This window comes from Xiphophorus hellerii, chromosome 18 (assembly GCF_003331165.1).
Source record: "Xiphophorus hellerii strain 12219 chromosome 18, Xiphophorus_hellerii-4.1, whole genome shotgun sequence".
Lineage (NCBI taxonomy): Eukaryota > Metazoa > Chordata > Actinopteri > Cyprinodontiformes > Poeciliidae > Xiphophorus > Xiphophorus hellerii.
Window position 1 is genome coordinate 28,666,219 of NC_045689.1, and position 8,787 is coordinate 28,675,005.

Genomic DNA, 8,787 nt, shown 5'->3' on the forward strand with positions numbered 1-8,787 from the left:
CTGCTCCCAAGCCTCTCTGCCACTCGGAGGCGCCGTATTAAATGTCAAAGGTCTGAGGGGTCGGGTTTCCCACAGCGGGCCGCAAAGAATGAGTGCCAGGTTTTAGTGATCTCCACCAGCACCTTGAGCCTCTGCTGCCCTCTGTTACACGCTGGGTCTATCCTCCAGTATCAAGAATATATATGTTTTTTTTTTGTTTTTTTTAAAATACAGTAATTTGTTGTTAGGTATGATTGAAAATGTCTCTTGTTTGCTTATGGTTATACATGGAGCGTTTAGGATGTCGCCCTTAGTGGAATTGATGAAACTTCAGAGAATATACAGACATTTTATGTAAAATTGACTTTTTTGAGCTTTTTGTCGTGTTATAATGTTATTCCCTCATCAAAAACACATCTGGAGGGTTGGCTTGATTCTTTCATGCATGTTTGAGAAATCTTTTAACTTCTCATGCCAACCATTCAGCTGTGCAAAAAGGCCTGGCTGGACCGAGCTCCACACAGAGCGGTCCTCCCTTGCGACTCCTCCACTCAGTTCCTTCAGACTAGCCTGCAGCAATTAGCAAACACCTGGTGGAGCTGCACATCTGCTGTGCTCATTATATGAGCTGCTTCTCAGTGCAGCGCTGGTGTGATGGCCAAATCCATGGCCACACTCTGATGTCGGTAACTCTTTTTATGCACAGTTTATTTTTCATACAAACACAACACTTTAGTTTCAATAAAAACATTTATTAGTTGATTTGAATGCATTTGTTCTATTTGTTAGCGCGCACATTTAGTTAACATATGTATTTATATCAACTTAAAATTAATTTTGTTTGCTTAAGATTAATTCTGTTTGTTTTCCCACCGGTACTTACCTGCCTTGGAGTTACCAGACAAAGGATGGGGGCCAGGGCTCAGCAGGCTTACATGCTGATTGGACTGCACCACTAGTTCCTGCTGGCAGGGGGAATTTGTAGTTTCTTTCTTTAGATAAGTTTTGTATTTAAGTAAATATTAGTATTTAAAGTTTAATATTTTTGATTTTCAGTTTTGGGTCTTTAGTTTAGCCAAACTTAGCTGTACTGTTGTTTGTTTTATGTTATTTGTAATTGTATTCTGTTTAGTTACCCCTATTGTGTCTTAATTGGTCTGATCAGCCAGTATATAAACCCCTGTGTGTCATTTCTTTGTTAGGTCAGTTATGTTTGTTTGTGCAGCCAGTTTGTTTACATTTTTTGCCTGAGTTCAGTTTTGTTTCTTTGACCTCTTTTATGAGCTCAGTTTATCTTTTGTTATTTATAATCTTTGGGTTAAAATAAAAAACCCTATTTTTCTAATATGTCCTGTGACTCCTCCTGTTTTTAACTCGGTCCATCACAGCTGGTAAAAACGTTGTTAACTGGTTAATTGAGGAGCCATGTTGTGATGACTTCCTGGAGGTGGAGTTTCAAAAAAACAGCTTGAGGTTTTAAAGAGACAGAGGCCCAATTTCAAGTGATTAAAGTTAGTAATAAAGGAATATTTGATATATACAGCATTTTTATAACAACTGACAGTAACATAGTTACTTGATTGTGCTATAAAATGCCTGAAAAATACACAATGTTGCCCCTTTAAGAAGATAATGTTCATAGAGTTATCATACTGGTGGAATAGAACAAAACAGAATTTTGCAAGTGGAAAGATAATGATTTATATTTTTTTACAATGTGAAAAGCCAGGTGTGCATTTGGATTTTCCCCCCATTACTTTGACACCAATAAATAATGGTCAGTGCAACTAGTTGAATAGAATAGAAAAGAAAAAAGAGTGGAAATAGAATAGAATGGAAAGGGGGAAATTCAAGCATAACAACAGCAAAGGAATCGCACAAAAAGTTCTTAAAATGTAAAAAACAATATACAAAAAACAAGATTAACATTAACAATACTAATATATCGTTCAAGAACAGAAAATACTGTGCATTTATTAGAAATCGGCATATCCAAGATATCCAAGAGACGTGCAACTGAGTCGAATCAATTTTTTTTTACAAAATGTACGTAAGTAGCATTCAAAATTCAACTGATTAGTAAATTAAACCCACCTGTGTTGTAGATTATATACTGTATATTATTGTTAAATCTGTGACGTGAAGGTCCTCTTTTTGAGTTTTGTCAGAGAGCATTTTTATAGAGGGATATAACTGTGGACATCTACAGTATCTAAACTGAGAGGCCAGGCAAGGAGAGTGTTAATTACAGAAGCAGCTTGAAACCACAGCAAAAAATGTGGAGGAAGGTGCTTCTGGTCAGATGAGACCAAAATGACAATTTTTGACAAAAATCCAAAGTGCTATATGTGGGGAACATACCATTTTTTTGATACAATTTTCATGTAATATATTGATCATGGCATTAGATTGGAAGTTTGGTCTCTCCAGGACCAAGAAACTTTCATTTTGTAAAGAACACTCAACACTGGAACGGGAAGACATTTTGATTATCCAAAACAAAACAACTAAAATAAAGCGGAAATAGAAACCACACACAAGCACAACCATAAATAAGACAGATAGCTCTGTAAACAAAATTTTTCTTCAAAGAGGATATTAATAATCTGAATGGAAGTTATTGAGCTCATTTTAATTTATGATGCGATTGATCGCTCAGTCTCTAGATGGGCAAAGCTGGAAGAAACACAAAGAATTGCAGGTGTGTTTCTTCTGCAAGTTTCAGAAATTTATTTGTAAAATAAACCACATTCCTTCCACTTCATAAGCAATTTTTGTGTGTGTGTGTGTGTGTGGGTGTGTGTGTGTCTTGGTATATGCTATAAAAATGACATTTAAGTTTGCAGTTTTATACTACACGTGCAAGCAGACTTAAAGATCGATTTCTGACGTTTTTATTCTTGTTTTGCATTGTGGTGTTTTATTTTCAACTCTCTGGGAGCAAACGTTTTCCCGACGTCTCCTTTTACAACTTACAGTGTAAAGTCATAATCACTTTCATTTCTCATAATTATTCTTGGCATGTCAGAAGTAGACTAATTTTGACCTTTGGATTTTTTTTTTATTTTATTTTTTTTACTTGTTTCGTTGTCATGTGAATTTTCACTTTAGCTCCTTCGGCGAGGATCAAAGAATCAGAACCGAGACGAGGCATATCGATTTCCTGCTTCACTCATCCTGGCATTCTTCCTCTTTCGCCTTGTGCTTTGAGCGCTACGTTTGTCTTTTCTAAACCCGTGCACATTTATTCTCTTGTCAATCAAGGACATGAAATGACAGACGATGGTTCAATGAGTCAGTGTCTACATAATGCAAAAAAAAAAAAAAGAGAAAGAAAATAATTTTAGAAAGGGGAAGCAACACACAGTAAAAGCCTTTGAGCCATGGCAGCTGCATAGACATATTTTAAATGATTTCTAAATTTGTGTTGTGCATGCAAATAATTTGCTGTTTCATGGAGATTTTTAAAAGCTTGCATCGTGATTTTCTCAGCCAGCGACTAAGTCGATGAATTAGGGAACAAAACTGCAAATGACCAGACGTGCCCTGCGATTCTAATAGCTTTACCGATAAAGTGTTTTAGAATAAACAAAGGTCCACAAAGTGCTGGTAGCACGTGGGAACGATAAAATGAAACAAAAAACACGTTAAAAATAAAGTCGACTTTTTCCAAATGTCCCAAAAGCCTCGGCAAGTAAATATATTTTAAACAAAAAAAAAAAAGATTTTTAAACTCAAAAGTAGGAACAAGTCTCTTTGAGATGTAAAGCAGATCATTTAACAACTTTGGAGCAACTACGGTGAAAGAACGGTCCGTTTACGTTGGGTTTAAGGCGCATTAAGGACCCGATGGAGCAGGAAGACCAGGGAAAGATTTTAACAGCAAATTAAAGAACTTCATAAAGGATCCTGAAATGTGTGCCTCGAGATGACGTCTGTGAACCGGGGCTATATCAATAAAACTGAATCGAATAAAATGTAAAAAAAATTATGGATGCACCCATATGAAAATGTGGGCCGATATAAATATCCGATATTAATATCGCTGTTACAGTTGATAATGAATATTTATCGAGGTTATATACATTTTCTCCCCTTTTAACGCCTTGGGGAAAAAAAACAAACAACCAAAATACCGACTTCACCACTGCGTCTTGCTTCAGTTAAACTTCCCACAATCCTTTGCTGCATCACCATCACTGTCACATGACCAAACACCACATGACAAGCCTCCTCCTCCCCACTACCACAGAAACAAATGGCAACAAGATGAAGATAAATATCGGTTGACAATATTGGGCCAGGTTTATGTGTTGAACCGATACCGATATCAGTTCGATATTAATCCGTTTTAAAATTAAAAACAGAGTAATATCAGCCATAGCCAACGTTAGCATCCACATAACGTGCATCCCTAGTAACAACGGCATGGATTTCAGTTTCAAAATGTAAAATATTTTGAAATATCAAATATTTCAAAATATAAAATATTGTGTCACTCAGCAAGTGACATGAGGATCTTGTCAGATTAAATGATGTTTTGTTATCTAAAACTTTGTGTTACTTCAGTCATACATCTTGTGGAGAATGAACTTTAAAAAAGTAAACCCCTTTCTCTTTAGTTTCTTAGAAGATTTTACAAGTACAACATAAAGATAAATATTAATACAGAAAATTTTGTTTCCATGAACTTTCAGCTCGCTTGCATTATTGTGTCTGTTGTCTCCCTTGTTCTTCTTCACAACAGTCCACAGATTCTCTGTGAGGTTTTGGTCAAGTCAATCCAGTCTAACCAGTCAAGCTCAGTGACGTCTTTGGGAAATCCCTGCCTATTCCTGTTGGGAGATGAAAACGACAAACAAACAAAAGCATCGCCTTAAAGCTTTTTTTCAGTAGAGGGAAACATGAAGCATGCGCTCTAAAAACTCCTGGATCTCCACCAGTGACTTTCGACTTGATAAGAACAAAAACAGTGGATCACCACCAGGAGATGACATGGTTCCTCAAATCATCACCTGACTGTGGAAACTTCACGTTGCACCTCAAGCAACTCGGATTCTGTTCCTCTTCATTCTTCCCCCAGACTTCGAGGACTTCCAAAACTTTCCAAATCAGACGCAAAATTTACAGAAGCGGACTGCGCTTCACAATTCTCTGACATTGTATGTCCTGTTGGTTGTGTATGTTTTCTACCACACTTTTTCCTCCCACTCAATATCCCATTATTATGCCTGCATGCTTCACTCTGTGACTTTTGCAGGTTGTCCATGTGCAGGTCGTCAGTGACTGGGTGAAAACAAGACAGCATGATTGTTTATGCCGCAACATTACATAGGAGGTACAAGGATAAAAAAGTAAAATGTGTAACTCAAAGACAGTAATGCAAGTTAATATAATGAATTAATTTCCAGAATAAACAATGAGAGTTAAGATCATAAACGAGCTGGGCAGAGAGAGAGAAAACTGGTAGGAGAACGGGATGAGACTGAAGGATTAAATGCGATGGAGCCAGAGTACGGGTACAACATGCTATAGACTTCTGAACCACAGGTTGGGACTGAAAGTCTAATTCTAAACTTCAAGGTCTTTATCCTTGAGATGTCAGGCCTGGGTTGTTTTAAGCTGCCTTGGGGTTTAATTTATTGACTCTAGTTTTGTTATTATTTTATTATGATTATTCCCGTCAGACCGTCAGTTCCCAAAACCACACAATAAAAATAATCTTGTAAAAGCGCACGTGGTGTCAGTGCGACCCCGCCGGACTGCGCACAGGGTAAACGCCTGCGGGATAAAATAGAGCCTGTCTCTTACGACTGACCCTGGGATGGTTAAGTGCAACATCTCACTGTCCCTCCACGGATATGGGCCAGATCTCAGTGTTCACACTTGACCCCCCAAAAATCTGGCTTGGGCCACATTTGCCTGCAGTGGGATTGTAGCCTCATTTGCCCTGCGATGGACTAGCATCCTGTCTGTTGTGTTCCTTGGATATCGAGAAGGGTTGGATGGATGGAACCTATTTGTTGTTCTGCTAACTGCATTTGACACCAAAGTTTAGCTTTTGGTTAGTGCTACACTTTTCAAAACTTGCAGATATTAGAACAACAGATGGTAAAATACAAAAACATGTCAAATGTAGTTGGTTTGAGTCTCATATGATGAGACCAGCAATGGTTAGACAAAACTATGTACCTTTTTTTGAAATTTTATTCAAGTTGAGATGAGAGCTAGTCAGAAGGCAGAAGATGTAGCTAAAGCACATCTTTTTAAATCTGCAGTCAAAAGTTGTAGAGGCCAACCAAATAAGATTTTCTATTTAGAATGAAAGACAACCAAGCTGTCATAACCGACTCTGCCACAAGGGGCAGTGGCCAGCATTTCTGCCCTTCTAGCAGTACAAGGATATCAAACAGAAAATAGAGTTATATTGTCATGTACTTGGTAAAAAAAACAAAAAACCTCTTCAAATCTGACAACAACCACATGTAGAAAAAGAGCCCAGAACATTGAAACCAATTTGTCAACCGAAATGGGCCAAATAAGTAGACAAGGGGTGGAATTTCAGAAACGGCAAAGAATTTATTGCTTCCTAATGGAGAAGCAGTTGAGGTTCTATACGGTAGAGTAGCAGATGTGCAAAAAAAGAGTAACATAAGTAAAACTTTTTCCCTTTTAAGCAGATGGTGGGGTAACTCAGAGGCACTTTTAAAATTCTACAGTATCATTATTTGGCTTATTTTTCTGCTGAAACTCAGGGTCAGTACAACAGATTTTACAAAAGAAAGTCCTGCTAATCCCCCCTTTTCCCATTCTATGCAAAATTTGAGCACTTTCAGTACAAATCACATAATTTTATCTGAAAAGTTCATGGGCGTGAAATGGTTTGTTCACCAGTAGCTGCCAATGTGCACGAATCTTTGTTGATATGCTGCTGATTTTGAAAAAAAAACACAATTTTGAAATTGCATTGGTTGCACTAAACACAGTTAAAATCGCACGTGAATACGTTCGTCCATGCGACAAGTCATTTAAAAACAGGCTGCGCCATCATCCTCCTATCACTTCCCGTCGTCTTCTTTGTCTTTTCCGTTTTTAACATCCAGTCGTTGATCACAAGACTCGCGTGTGCTGCGAAAAAACTGCTGTGAAATAAATGTTTCCATTGCGGTTTTACGAAATACGTTTGTTTAGATACATCTGAAAAGCCACCCGATCGCAGTGCAAAGGTGTGAAGTTTTTTGAAATTTCCATTGAGCGAATTGACTTCCAGAATTCCAGTTTGCCCAATCATCTGGTCAGTGTTAGCGGAGCTGGCAGGGAGCAAAAATTAATCGAAGAAAACGGCAACGGCTTGGCGTGAAGTAGAGGAACGTATTGACAAAAGAACAAATTGACCCAAAAATCACGTCTACAGCTTATTAGCTCCAAGACTCTCAAACAGTCTTTCGTCTTTTGAACGCACGCCAACAAACGGTAACCGATTGTTATTAAAAATACAGCCTGTCAATGAATTCCTCAAGATCATTCTTCAGCACAACAAGCATTGTTTCAGAGGGAGTGGCTCAACTTTTAAACACACTCAGACCAAAACACCGAGATACAGAGAAAGGGAGGCAGACACACGGAGCCATCTACCCATCATCGTGACCTTTACACCGAGTGTCTCACACCATGTTTTGCTGTCACACTCCTCAACCTCCTCTTCGCCTCTTCTCCTTTCTGTGTGCATGACCCACCCCTGCTACATTTCACTGCCTCGACTCCCACTGAATGGAAAACAGCTGGGTCGGGGACTGCCCAGAGCACATCATGCCCAATCCTTCAATGAATTCCCATCTACCTCTCCCCTCTCCTCCTCTGTCCAGTGAGCTCCCCTGCTCCTCGTTTAAGGTGGGGCCGCGCAGCTGAAACAAAAGAAAAACAGCCTGCATGAGAACATGCTTCTCACCCACATATGGTACTCTCTTCCTCTCCTTGTTTCTGTGAATTCGTTTCCCAACCCTACTCCCTTGGTGATGTTCTGGTGTTATGGCTGGTTCCACTTTTGACAGGGTGAAAAATGCGGAGATGTACTGCAGCTGAGCTGCCGTGGCCAAGAATGCATCGGGTAACGAGTCCAAGTTATTTCTTTGTCCCGATAGCCGACCGGGGACAAAACAAGTTCACCTGCTTTGGTCGATGATGTGGCATTGTAAAAAAAAAGAAAAAAAAAAGGTTTTGGGTTTGGCAAGAAAAGCATTTGAAGATGGTTGAGTGTTAGGATGTAGAAGCATGTTGGATGATGTGGAAGGACATTCATGTGTTTTTGTCATAAAGTTAGGAAGGATTTCTTTTTCCTCCATAACAATAAGGAAGGAATGCAATTGTAACTTTTTTTATTTTATGGGCAATTTGGTTTGGCAAGGATGTGGACAAAATGAGTGCAGGATTGTTGTCTTTCTCCTGTTCAGAACATTCATGTGTTTTAACCGAAAGGCTGTTTGGAAATGTTATGGTTTCTCATCTGAGCTGATGGTGAAAGGTCGGCGGTGTTATAGGCGAGGTGTTGTGTAAAATCAACCTTTTCTTTTTTTGGCTTTATATCAAGTTTCAATGCCATTCATTTATCAAAAACGTGCAGTATTGTTTTGTTTCTTGCACATCTCCCACACACAGCTCCTCCAGACTAGCGGCAGCGGCAATTAGCAAACTCCTGTCGGAGCGGCGAGTCTGCCGAGCTCGTCATACGAACCACTTCTCAGTTCGACGTTTCTAAGAACGGTGGTAAGAGGCACAATGAGAAGCAGGGTGGTGATGAAGTGTTGAAAA